The sequence below is a fragment of the Diuraphis noxia genome, unplaced genomic scaffold (assembly GCF_037042655.1).
Source record: "Diuraphis noxia isolate RWA-SAM2 unplaced genomic scaffold, SU_Dnox_SAM2 contig0001, whole genome shotgun sequence".
Taxonomy (NCBI): domain Eukaryota; kingdom Metazoa; phylum Arthropoda; class Insecta; order Hemiptera; family Aphididae; genus Diuraphis; species Diuraphis noxia.
The window spans coordinates 87,633,996-87,648,234 of NW_028301711.1; the positions used below are offsets into that span (position 1 = coordinate 87,633,996).

The 14,239-nt window shown below is 27.9% G+C and overlaps 1 protein-coding gene across 2 annotated transcripts in view; it reads right to left on the reverse strand.

The window, feature by feature from the left end:
• LOC107168958 (uncharacterized) overlaps nt 1-13,728 on the reverse strand; it is a 33,140-nt gene extending 19,412 nt beyond the window's left edge. Inside the window, exons 1-2 of one of the 2 annotated variants that reach the window (XM_089218231.1) lie at nt 13,473-13,728; nt 10,595-11,067 (exon numbers count right to left, since the gene is read on the reverse strand). The gene's annotated coding sequence lies outside the window, so the exon portion shown is untranslated. The remainder of the gene's footprint in view (nt 1-10,594; nt 11,068-13,472) is intronic. The other variant, XM_015518528.2, reaches the window with a different exon arrangement.
• Nucleotides 13,729-14,239: the final 511 nt, after the last annotated feature.

Below are 14,239 nucleotides of genomic sequence, written 5' to 3' on the forward strand. Positions count from 1 at the left end.
TATTTTATCATATAAAAAACTTTTTTCAAAAAAGCTTTCTAATAATAGTTGTTCCTAATATTTACTAGAAAGATCTAAGGATGCCATCAAAGTGGTTTCAATAAAATAACCAAAACAAATAATAAAAAAGGAAGATAAAAAATTACACTGTGTAATGCTAAGATTTACATAATAATTAAATCTCGAATTAAATTAACAACAAAGGATACAAAAAAAAAAAAAGATAAGTTTGTAAAAGTAAGTAAGATAATGATTTATAATATTAATAATTAGGTGCCATAGCTCATAGGTACCTACTAACTTTAATATTATAGTTGATTTAATTTAGTAGGTACCAATAGGCAATAGTATTTAAGTATTATTATTTTAAACAATTTTTATTTTAGAATGGATTGCCAGCTATAATAAAGATCAATAATGACCACAACCACAATATTAGATCTGCAGAAGCACTATCATTTTTGAGGCCTTCTAAAAAATGTAAAACACATTTTAAAACTATTTTAATGATGGTTTAGGTAAGTAAGATAATTATTGAATTATTAATTTCCATATTTTGAATTAGAGTTTATTTACACATATTAATTTAATTCAGGTATATCGGGAATCTATTAAAATGCATGAATCGAAACATGAATTAGAATATGGTATTAACTCTGATGAATTGGCTAATGCCACTATCAATCCGAAATACAGGACAATTCGCCATTGGTATGATGTTTGGAAAGAAAACAATTTGGGATCTTCTAATGATATAAGTGTTTTGCAGGTAATTACACAAAATTAAAAAGTGTTTTTGTTATTACTTATTAGTTCTACTTTTTTATTTTTATAAAAAAATATGATTATAAAAAAAAGAACATAATTTCATAGTCTATCTGATAGACTCTATCATTAGGCATAGACTTATAATAGATTATACAGAGTGATTCTTTTATGAAACAACTCATTATTTAAAAAAGTATTGACTTTTGGCAGAGATTGGCATAGTGGAGTGATGCAGGGTTACCCTGCAAAATGTTTGTCCACTACTCCACTTGTCTAAACTTTAAATGCTTATAACTCATAAACTACACATCCTAAATTCGATTTTTATGAATCAAAATACTACGAAAAATATTCTGCTTTGGAATATGAAATTAAAACTATAAGTTGTCATTCAAAAAAGAAAAAAACTTAAATAATGATAAGGATAAAAAATATTTAAAAATATAATTTTTTAATAAAAACATTGGTTTTTTAACAATTTGAAACTATGTAAAAAAATATTTTGAAAAAAGTCAATACTTTTTTAAATAATGAGTGTTGTTTGATAAAAGAATCACCCTGTATGTAACTATTTATTATAAGTCTATGATCATTAGGTATTTAACTACCAAATTAATATCTAGATAATAATCTATAATATCTTTTTGATACCAAAAAATATCATAGACACTTAGGTAGGTATTAATTTGATAGTTCACCAAATAGATAAATAAATATTCTAACATAGGTGAGAACCTACTTAGAAAAATAAATAAAACACATAGAACCTATTTTGACAAATTAGAATATTTTGAAATATAAGAAGATGAGAAATTAACACACTGTAACAATCAAAATAAATTATAATTTAAATATATAGGTGTAGTTTTGTTTTTACCTATATGAAATATAAACATTTATTTAATTTAAAATTTGACTGCATATTTTTCTAATAAATCTATTCAATAAATAAATAAGCTAGCAATCATCTTTTACAATTTAAATGGGTAATAGTTTTTTTAAATATTTTAAAAGTTTTGAATGCCTACGTTTCTGGAGTTTTTAGATTTTAAAATAAGTAATTTTTGTTTTAGAAACTTTTTTTTTTTTTTGTTTATTTTTTGTTTTATTATACAATCTGTAAATATATTTTTACAATGAGTTGATAAGAAATAGAATAAAAATAAAATAAAAGGGACTGATGACTTGAGTGAAGAATCCATCCAGCGATGGAACTTCTTGAGATTGTGAATGGGTTTTATTCAGTCAGGAGATCCCAACACCATTTGCGTTTTAAACGTCTTCCAGGGTCAATTGTTTTAGAAACTTGAAGAGGAAAAAAGTATTATGAAGATAACGGAATTATTGTTAGGTACTCTGAAAATCCATTTGCTAATTTAGTCATCGCCTCTATAATGAAAAGAGATCACCAACTATCATTTGCTAATTTAGTCATCGCCTCTATAATGAAAAGAGATCACCAACTATCATTTGCCAAAGATATCGCTTTTGTAGATAGTACTTCATCCTGTGACATTCAAAGTCACTCAGTAACATTCATGTTACCACCATGTGGTGTTGGAGCTGTTCCGTTAGGTATATTCATAACAAAAGGACGGTCGGCTGTTGGCTATAAAGCAGCTTTTACGCTTTTAAAGCAGTCAATGCCTAATGGTTTTAATGCTCAAGGGTTTTCCAAACAATTTGTTATTGATGATAGTGAAGCAGAGAAGCAAGCACTCCAATCAATTTTGCCTGAATCTAAAATTAATTCATGCAGATTTCATATACTACTATCTGTCTGGAGATAGTTGTGGGATACGACATAAGAATCATGATGTACTTAAAGATGATAGAAAGATTTTGTTCAGACTATTTCATAGAATTTTTGTTGCAACAAACTTGCATTGTGCTGAAGAAGCTTATATGACTGCATCAGTCAAAATTTTACTGAATATAGTTGTATTAATACACTGCAATACCTTTAAAATATGAAAAATGGATTAAATATTTTAATAATTATTGGAAAAGAAAAATGTTATGGTGTTTGGTATTTCGGGATGCTTCTGTTCATGGGCACGAAACTAATAATTTTTCAGAAGTGAATGTTCGTTTTAAGGACTCTTATAGTTCTCTCTAGGAACAAAGCATATAATGCAGATGCATTAGTAGATTTTAATTTGTACTTCATTAGAAAAATATTCTCAAAGGCGTTTACGGACTTTTATCAATGGGAGAAATGATACAGCTCGACATATATTTGAAGATCAACTTAAACGAGCAGTAATCTGAAAATTGTATAAAGAGTGCAGTCTGAAATAGAAAATACTTTTTACGAAGTGGATGTAACAAATGGATTTTTCTCTTGCCCTAAAGGAAAACTAGGAGCATTTTGCAAACACCAAGCTGCAGTTTATCATCACCATGAAATGAATTACAGTGGGAAAACCCATAAAATAAACCCAAATAATTCAAATAATTAATTGTAAGTTGTTAAATAAAGTTTATTCATCAAAATAATAAGTACCAACAGAAAAATAATTCTAATCTATTGCTCAAAATATCCACTGTAAAATGCATATTTTTTATATTTAAATGCATATTTGGTGACTTTTTAGAGCTACAAGTCCTCTGCCCTATTCATCATTCATTAATTAAACAAAAATATTTCTAGTATGTATAGTAGGTACATTTTAATCAATAAGTATTATATTTTATAGCAACTATAGCCATGGTCACATCTATATGTGTAAAACAATCATCTAACAAGAACAATTTTTTTAATTTGTATAATTAGAAATTAGAATTGTATTTACATTATTTATTATTTTTGCAAATAATCTGATTACTAATAATTTTGGCTCATATAAACCAAAAGATATTTAGTTTCCACGTATAAATGCTAAATCATTCAGACAAGATTGGTAGGTTGAACATGAGTGGCTAGAGTACAGTCCAATCAAGAGCACAGTATTTTCTTTTTACTGTCGATATTTTCTACCATTAAATAAATATAATGAATACATAACATGGTTTCAAAACATGAACTAAAGCAAAAAAATCATTTAAAGATCTTGAAAATAGTACCTCTCACAAAGAAGCTAGGTAGTGCTAAAGTGACTGGATTTTTTTTAAGTAAAAAGTTTAAGAGTATTGCAACAAATGTACTTATTATAAACAAACTGTTCAGAAAAGTAGAGATTACTTGACAATAGTTTTAGATAGTTTGTTGGATTTTAAAAATTTGAAAATCGAAATTGAAGTTCATAATAAAATGTTAAAGTTGAAGTATTCTTACATATAAACAGCTAGTATAATGGTTAAGAAAATAGAATTAATTATCAAGAATGATGATTTTCAAAATGGATTTCCAATTTTAACATCAGTTATTACTTATTTGTATATTTCTTATTATACCCAGAACAACTGCCAGCTATGAAAGATCATTTTCATGTTTAAAAGACTTAGAACTCATCTGAGAACGATTACAATGGACTAAGAACAATTAATTAATCTTACTACTTTACAAATTGGAAAAAAAAATATTCAATATGGAAGAAGTCATTGATAAATTCAACAATAATTACTCTGTGAATAGCCTAAAATTAAGTTTAAAATGAATATTTTAACCCTAGATTACACGCATTAAAAATATTCATGAGGTTCCACGCACAAGGTGTTTTTGACCGTGTATTAAAATATTTCAATTAAAATAATCATTATTTTATTGATTTTAAATAAATAAAAATTGTCAAATGATTTTATTGATAAATCATACAAACAACTTAAACTTCGTAGTTACAAACAGTATGGCGAACCAATGTAAACTAGCAACAATCTTGCAAGGTCACAATGAAAATAAAATATTCATATACGTTTTATTGATAGAAAATAATGTCTTATCGGCGATAAGAGAGTTTAAAAAAAACCCATATTTTGAGTTTTCATAAAATTAAATTGTGTATTAATGTCACATTATAGCACACACATGGTCTTTTAGACCGTATATTGATAGGTAGTGAACTTTGAACCCTTCTATAGTACAGGCATCAAATCGTAAACAGTCAAGAGTTGTATCTAATTTTAGTTTGTCATCTAATTAGAAGGAACCTAGATTGAGTTAGGTTAATATTTCATATTTTTTAAACAATGAACAAAATTCTAAAAGCCCGGTCTTTTTGACCGTGAAGCGTGTGCTGTAGGGTTAAATTATAATACAAATAAACAATAATACCTGTGACTTAATATGTTGAATAAACTTATTTATTAACAATTTTAATTATTTATTTATTTTTTTTTTGTTTAATAAATATAAAATAAAAATGGAACCCATACTGGCTTATAATTATCAGAAGGAGAGAAGTATATGCATATATAAATATCCATGATCACATGAAAAATTGCAACATCAAAAATGTTAGCCAAATTATGCTACTCAATACATCTATCTAAGATACCTACATGATACTTTTACATTCCCAATTAAATTTTATTAACTACTAAATGTAAAACGTCTATACACAATTCAATATCATATTGTATAAACATAAATACTATAAAGTCATAATTATATTAAATAATACGATAAACTCGACAATAATTCAATAGATATTCATAATAAATTTATAGCTAAAACATCACTATATATTATAATATAAATACACCAAAATTAATAAATTACATAGATTTCACATAATTATCTTTAATTTTGATTTGATTTTCTATTTTATGAGATTGAAATTGTTTGTTTAGTGCTTGTCTGTATGACTATAGGATGGATACATATACCACATCCATAGGCACAAATAGTGTTTGAGATTTGAGGGAGAGGAGGCTAAAACCTAAATTAAATAATATTGAATAAGCTTAATATAACATTTAGGAAATGTTTGGAGCGACATAGCCCCTAAAGCCCCTCCCCCTATTTTTGGCTACATCATTATATTATACACTTTTTTTGAAACATACAAATAAAAAAGTATTTTTTGTCACTTATAATATATTTAAAAATCCCTATTATTTGTTATTATTATTACTATTATTTGTTTTTTTTATAAGTTTTATCCAATATAATTATTATTTTGGATGGCTGTAAGATAACTTGGATGAGACCTGGATGGTGAGCATAGGCCTATAAATATTCTGCTCTGTTTCTGTATAAGTATATTATGGTAGTTCTATAAAGTTTTTATACGCCCCGGGTAGAAATATAACAATCTAATACCAAATACATAATGATACAAAACCAAATATATACAGATATAACCAAGGAGGTGTATGAGCAATTATATTTAATGAAGTGAGTATGACATTTTCAGCAACATAGAAAATTTTCAATGAATACAATTTTTTTTTACAAGAACTAGGTGTATGAATATTGGTAGAAAAAAGTATAGGCTGTAATATGTTTCTATGTTTGGCATATTTTATAAATTATAATAGCATTAAAAAATTTACATTATTATTAATGTTTAGAGTATGAAATATTCACTATATGGTAAAACATTTCATAAAAAAGTGAAATATTGAAATTGTTTTTAATACAAATATTAATTATGGTTATTTATTAATTATTAATAATAGTCTACGAGTTCTAAGTTTAATCATTGATATTTATGGTATTAATATATGTCTTGTATATTGGTATTTTCTTCCAGGAAATAGCTTATTGTCAAAGACTATGTAATGATGTTACTATTTTTGACAATTATAAGTAAAAATAACTTATGAAATACGTATATATAATATATATATATATTAAAATACTGAAATATTTCACAATTTTAATGGATTTCGTGGAACTTTCAATTACTAATTATTATATGTTTAGTAATAATAGCGAAAACTATAATACCTAATAATTAAAACCGACAATGACAATAATATAATGACTATATTATTGGTAAGTGTTATGTTTTTGACAAATGGTCTTTCAAGTTTCAATATAACATCAGTCATTTATCAAATACCTATTATTATTGTATATTATACTCATATTATGCAACTGACAAGTAAAATATTGAAGCAAATTCGCTATCAAGAAACCTTGTATGTGCCAGGTGCATCATTTACAGGATGTAAAGGTGTGCAAATGCATCGTATGAATTTTTAATATACCTAAAATGTATAGATGACAGATGTAGATAATTTCATACAATTTAAATGAATTATAAAACAAATAATTAACAATTTTAAAATTGTTCAAAAATGTGATTTTAATTTTTAATAGTTTTATTACAGATTTTTTTGTGACTGTTTGACATTTTGTCTTTAAATTAATTTTAAGTTCATTATTCTTTTATCATGCCCTGAATAGGCAAACATCATAATATATGATATACAATGATGTATTTAGAGAACAATATTTATTAGTGTTTTTTGGTAAAAAGTTAAAAAAATTATTTTTTAACTTTTGAAAAAAAAACTTATTTTATAGAATTTATTTTGCTGAAAATTTGGATCTTTCAAAATTTATTTTGAAATATTTTAGTTTATAGATAAATCGACAGAAAACTGGTTTTTATTTAGGAAGCGTGTCCCCCACTTCAGCTAATGGGTATATCCTCACAGGAAACCTTGTACACAGTGCATTCCATAATTTTTGAAACAATCATTCTAAAATTAATACTAGTATCTAGATAATTATGAAATTCTGGGAAGTTATTACGATAACCCCTTAAAAACATTTTGGATTACCTTTGTAAAAGAATTGTATGCGTTAAGCCCGCTTTGTGGAAAGATCGGTCTTTTTACTTGCAGCACAATAACGCTCCAGCATACACCCGGTCGATTTTCACTAAATTTTTAGCCAACAAAATGATTCCATTACTCGTCCACACCCCCTTTTCTTCTCTCATTTCTTCCACATATTCACCAGATTTGAGTTCTCCAGACTATTTCCTGTTCCTTAAGTTGAAGATGGAGCTCAAGAGGCACCATTTTGCTACCATTGAAATGATTAAAGAAGCAATGATCCAAAAGTTAAAGAACATTCCTAAAGCTGAATTTTTACAGGCTATAGAAAATTGGACGATTGTACAAGGTGTATATGTACTAAGCAGAACATAATGGTGACTATTTTGAATAAAAATTGGTTAAAATATTTTTAAAATTTTTTTTATAACATCAGTAACCTTAGTCTCAAAACTTATCGGACGCACTGTGTATACTTTAGAAGTTTCTAGTACCTGCTCAATTATAATATTTTTAAATTATAGCCTCGATTATAGCCAAATGACTAAAATTCTTATTCTTTGAGTTAATGTGTTATTCTGTCCAAATTTGAACATAAAATGTCTATAAAAAATAACTGTATTGATATAATTATTATTGTTGTTTCAAATTTTCAATTCAAAGTTATATAAATTCAAAATTTTATCATTTTTTCACTACAAAATCATTTTCATTTTTTCAATTTGATAATTTTTGTCAAAATTTAAACTTTAAATGTTTATAAAAAAATTGCATTTTTAATATATTTCAACCGCTATTGTAACAATATGTATCAAGAGTGTTGTATTAAATGTTGACGGTTTTTGATCCAGAAAATGAAATTTTATTTGCATTTATAGAAAAAAAAAAAATATATTTTGCACATTGAAAATTAAAAATTTCCATAAACAGCTCAAAACAAGTCAAAATCTTTTATTATAAGAATCAATAAAATAAATAAATGGTGTAAATTTCAATTTTTTACAGTTATTCGTTTTTAATTTACAACAAAATAAGAATATCGGCACAAGAGAAATCAAGTGAATATCCAATGTTGCTGTTGTAAACATTTGAAATTCAAGCACTCATAAAAATTTAAATTGACATTTTGGTGAATATTTTATTTTTGATAAATGTAGACAAACTTATGAAAAACCTTTTATCAAATTTTTCAAATCTTAGATTTAAAAAGATAATTTTTTTTTTTTGAATTTTTAATTAAAAATAATTTAACAATTTCGTGATTATAATTTATTTTGTCAGAATTCAAACTTTAATTGCTTTTAGGAGTATTCATTTAGTATGTTACCTACCGATTGAAAATCAAATTTAGTATGTGACCTACCAGGATTACCGGGTTTAGTGTGTGACCTACCAAGACGATGATCTATATTATGGGTATGGACAACTTATGTTTGCTTATCTTTATAATTATATTATATTATATATTACTGGTTTTTACCAATAGATATTTTGTCATTCTAACATTATCGACAATATTGCAAGTACGACCAGTATGTGCTCTGTCGTTAATCTGATATTGCGTGTTTAAACTTTAAAATCTTGGCAATCAAATTGTATACGATTATTTCTTCTGAAAAAACAATATTAGAATTTTTACAAAAGAATAAACTATTACCACAAAATAACAAGACTAATTTATGCCATAAATATATATTATATAGGTTAGGTTAGGTATATACATTTTTAAGTGATGTACAAATAGTGAATTGCCAACATAATTTAATCTAATGAATTTTTTTTATACTGATATTTTGTTGACTGATATTGAATATAATCCGTAATCTATAATAATAAAATAACCTAATTATATAATTAATTTAACTGTTTTTAAATTAATTATCGGTCCAGTAGGTTACGCGTACAAAATGAATACCCTATACGGTAGGTCACATACTAAACAAATACCCTTTTAGGTACAAAAAAAATTGTATCTATGTATTTTCAATATTTTCCAATATTATTATTATACTATAAACATTTAAACCAGAGATCATTTTTTACAGTTTACTATTAAAAAATTATGGGTATATGTTAGTAAAATAAAATATTTAACTATTTAAGTTATATCTATAAACACTAATACAGTATTTAAATGTATAATATTATATGCCTACTATGTAGAATATATATACTAAATAGTCTGCCCATTCGACAGTTGTTACCAAGGTTATTATATTGGTTGTAAGATAGTACTTATATAAATATAGTCAATAATTGTATTATGATTACTACAACCAGGGCAACTAAATTTGAAAACGTTTGATACTTTCCTAATAAAAAATATACTTATAAAAAGCCAACTTCTATACCTAATTAAAATTTAATTTTCTAGAACAACTAACATTTAAAATGGTGTTTTCATGTTTATCATGTATGGAAGATTTCATAAATTAATTTCTTTATTCTAAGTTGTACATATAGGGGCTTAAACCCCTATCTAAACTCATTTATAATAATTTAAAACAGTCTTGGCAGTTGATTAATATTACTACTATAGCAGTGCTTTAAAAACTATAATATGTGACATTACTGTAATAGCAGTAATAATTCCAATGATTTCTAGTGAAAAGGGAATTTGTATGTATAGGTAATAGGTATATATAAATATAAAATATTATATACTTTATTATATATTATATTACTAAGCAAATTGCACATTTGGGCACTGTAAATTTAAATTAAATGATCCTACATAATTATTTTCCATTTATAAGTTCACATAGTTCACTTTAAAGCATGCCTGTGGAACATATTAGCATTTCCCACTGCATGCCAATCTGTTAAGCGTCTTTCTTAATCTAATCTACATAAATTATTGCAATTAAACTTGGTAAATTGCACAATGTACCAGTTATCTAAGTGGCTTTACAAGCATCACGACTATTCAACCAATGGTCATCATTTTCTCGATCATATTACTGTGCGTTGACAACAAATTATATTATGTATATGCTAGTTATAGTTATGTACATGCAAGTGGAAGGTAACAATATGTACTATGCAGCAATATTAATTGATCAGATGTGATGTATTTTGTACGACAGTCAAACTGCCGCACAAAAAGAAAAAATTAAGGAAAAAAAATAGCCAGCGGCAAAAGTGTTCTACTCACGGGGACAATAGCGTTATCACACATAACAGACAACTAGGCACACAGCTTGGCTTATTTGTCGTCCTTGTTACAGACTTATCCCACAAGTAAAAATCCTAGGTCGTCGGTATCTCTTTGTCTCCTCGCAGACGACACTAGACGACCGTGTAGTACGTGAGACACGGTTTTGTAAACCGACACGTTCGTCCGCCACTCCGTCTTCGTAATTTTTACAGCGACATCAGTGTGAACACTTACGCGGTAACAAAAAAAAAAGAAAAAACAATACAAATATGTAAGTAAAAACCCTGAACGTCGACAGAATTGAGAACAGTAACAGATTAACAAGCAAACAGAGTGGCTCCGTCGACGTTGTTGCTCGTCTGCGATGACGGGTGGTGGTAGTGGTGGTGTTGTTGTTTGGAGGCGGTGTGCTCCTGTTATCACGGCGCCGATCAGTTATCAACGACGTTAACGACGACGGGAACTTAAATCTAAATAACACAGGGCAAAATTTATTGTGGAGAATAAAAATAATATTGTTGGATTGTTGGTATGGACATTTATCTTAGACTTTTCGGGGAAAACCATTCAACTATACTATAGGTCATATTATAATGTCTTATGGGACAACGGACAACGTCTAGCGTTACGTTTATTATCGTTAAATGTTATAGGTCTTATATAGATGTCTGCGAGTTCAGTAAAACAGCGTAGACCTACGTTTTCAAATATTAATATGACGTGCACATAAGTCCACTGTCCATACGTTAATATTTTGTAAGCTACAGCTAAGACCGCATTAGAGATTTGACGTCCATTATTTTGAACGATTGCCAACCGGTTTTATACAAAAAATGGAATAAAGTATTTCGGACAAGTCTTGTTTGACATTAAAAAGAGGTCTAACAACCGTGATGGGCTGATGATGATGTCACGTATAAATTATTATCGTTATTTGAATTATTATTTATTACGACTTTACAATAATGATCGTTATAAGTACAACAATAATACTATAATTTTACATTACGAATTTATAACATTAAACTCTAGAAATTCCGAATATTAACAAAATTTGGAATGGATGAGAAAATAGATAATTATTATGATCCGTTAGTCATTAGATTGTCATTACTGTTGTTTTTATTTTTCTATGCGATAAGGTAAAATTTTATTTCAAGCGATTTGGGCCATTTGTGGGTTTACGTAGGTAATTGCCTCGTTTCAATAGATAATTCTTCAAACTGCGTTCCAAATGATATGATTACATTCCTCTACTAATTGAGCCATATTTTTTATACATAAATATTAAATACCATGTTATATTTTCTGTGAGTTGAACAACCGATATCGTTTTACAAACAATTATATTGTACTCATAATTGATTTGAATTATATTTCTTTAGTGGAATTAGCCGCATAATTAAATATTAATTATATTTACTGATAATAATTTACGAGTAAAAACGATTGTTTACTTGAATTTTTTTTTTAATCCACAGTCATAGTGCTATCAAATAGATTTATTGTAATAGTTTATCTCTCATTTATAATAAATTAAAAACTGTTTATACACACTTATTTATAACTTTATAAGCGTAAAATATTAATTCGGTAACGAAATCCTGTTCATAATATAATAACAATAATAATAATAATAATAATAACCAACAGCGTATTTAAGATATTTATTACTGACACAATAATGTACCCGTGTTACAAATACAAATAGCTAAATTTACATATTTTGTTAATAAAATTTATCTTTATACTATTAATAATAGTAGCGATTTGTTCTATTTTTGTAGTAGGTACCCATTTTGTATACCTTGATAAATGACAGTTGATAGTACCCTTGCCTCGGAGGCAATATATTATTGGCTATATTTAAACATTTTTTTCAAGGACAAACCACAGAATGGTTGTATAAATAAATTCATGGGTAAGTACACGATAAACCGATAAACTTATCGTTTAAACAAGTGAAATAAATACGAGTTTTGATCGATGCTAGTTAGGTTGTCGATCATTATTGGTAGATAATAATGATAATATGTCCGAAAAAAAAATGAGTATTATAGTAAACTTCATCTGTTAATGGCTGTCGTCAGCACTGATACATATACACAAAAGGTGTCCAATATATTAAATATATACAGAATACAGACCCACCACAACATATTATAGGCCTAGGTACAGAAATAAATCCAGGCCCCTTTAAAATAAAAATTAATTTTTATAAATTTTTTTCAAATATATCGAAGACTAAAGTAATTATTTGCATGAACGCCGGGCCTCACAGTACCATAGGTACTTCTGACCCCCCCCCCTCTAGTGGAGAGCCGTAAAAAATATATAACACCATATCAACTCATCTACATAGCGGAGAGTGGGGCAAGCTGGAGAATTTCCCCCCTGGCTATTCAAAATATTTTTAAAGATTGTTGGTATACCTCTCCTCAAATCCTAACATTGCCCCTCATATAGAAAAATTTCTGTGAGCGCCTATGCCACGGTATTCTATGAGGTATGAAATGTTTAAATATACGACACCATCGCAAAGGCTCCGATATACCTACTAATCTACCCGACACCGATCCGCCATTATTACACATATATATATATATATTAATTAAATATACCGTCTGGTCGAGTGTTCAACTCACGATCTACTCCTTACCTAGAGTGTAGATCATCCGAACATAGAGTCGATTTGACTCTAGTAAGTAAAATATATCATGGCGGGCGCGTCTGTCGCAAAAATCGTTTTATCTCGTTTTCGTTCGTGATATCGTGACAAAAAAAGTTAATATTATTTTTCTATTTCGTCTTGCGCCGATATAATATTATTACAGATATTATTATACAAATTAATTTGTAACCACGTCATACTCACCAGTTGGACTCGAGCGCGTAGGTACCTACTACATCAGAGACCGAGTAGGTCACCTACTGCCGTCGTTGGCGGATGATTTTTGATCTCAGAATGCTCGAAAATATCGACAGTTCAGAGTTTTCCACGCAATCCAGTAATAGTAAACAACGATGTTATATGTAAAACTAATCGACGGAATCCGCGGTAGTCGAATGCCCGACAAAAAGCGATGCGATTAGGTAGGTTGTAGGTACGCGCACACGACACACAACAGACGGACACGAAACGCTCGACACGACTGTTTGCTCGCTGCATCGACATGGGCGAGGGCTGAGGTGGTGACTGGAGACGCAAAATCTGCCCGGCGTTCAGACAATAGTGTTATACCTGTTATACGGTGTAAAGTCCGGCCGCCGGAAACGGCCGCGATAGTGTGAATGCACACTAATTGTTACAAGTTACAATATTAAAAATACCTAATTATAAATTTATAATAATTTACAAATTATATAATACCGTATTTCTGTTATATTCTACCACTGTAATGGCAGTTTTATTATGAACGTCTATAGACTATAAGACGATTATTTTATCAACATACTTATAAAAATAATAACCCGCTGTTCATAGAGGCACTCGGCAAACGTTATGATTTAAAAGCAAATAAAACATTGAAAACTTCCGTGAAATAATGATATTTTTTTTCAATATAATATTATTTTCAGACCACTGTTTGAAAGACAAATGCTAAAACACAGTGGTTGGAATCTTTCTTTAGTATTTTCAAT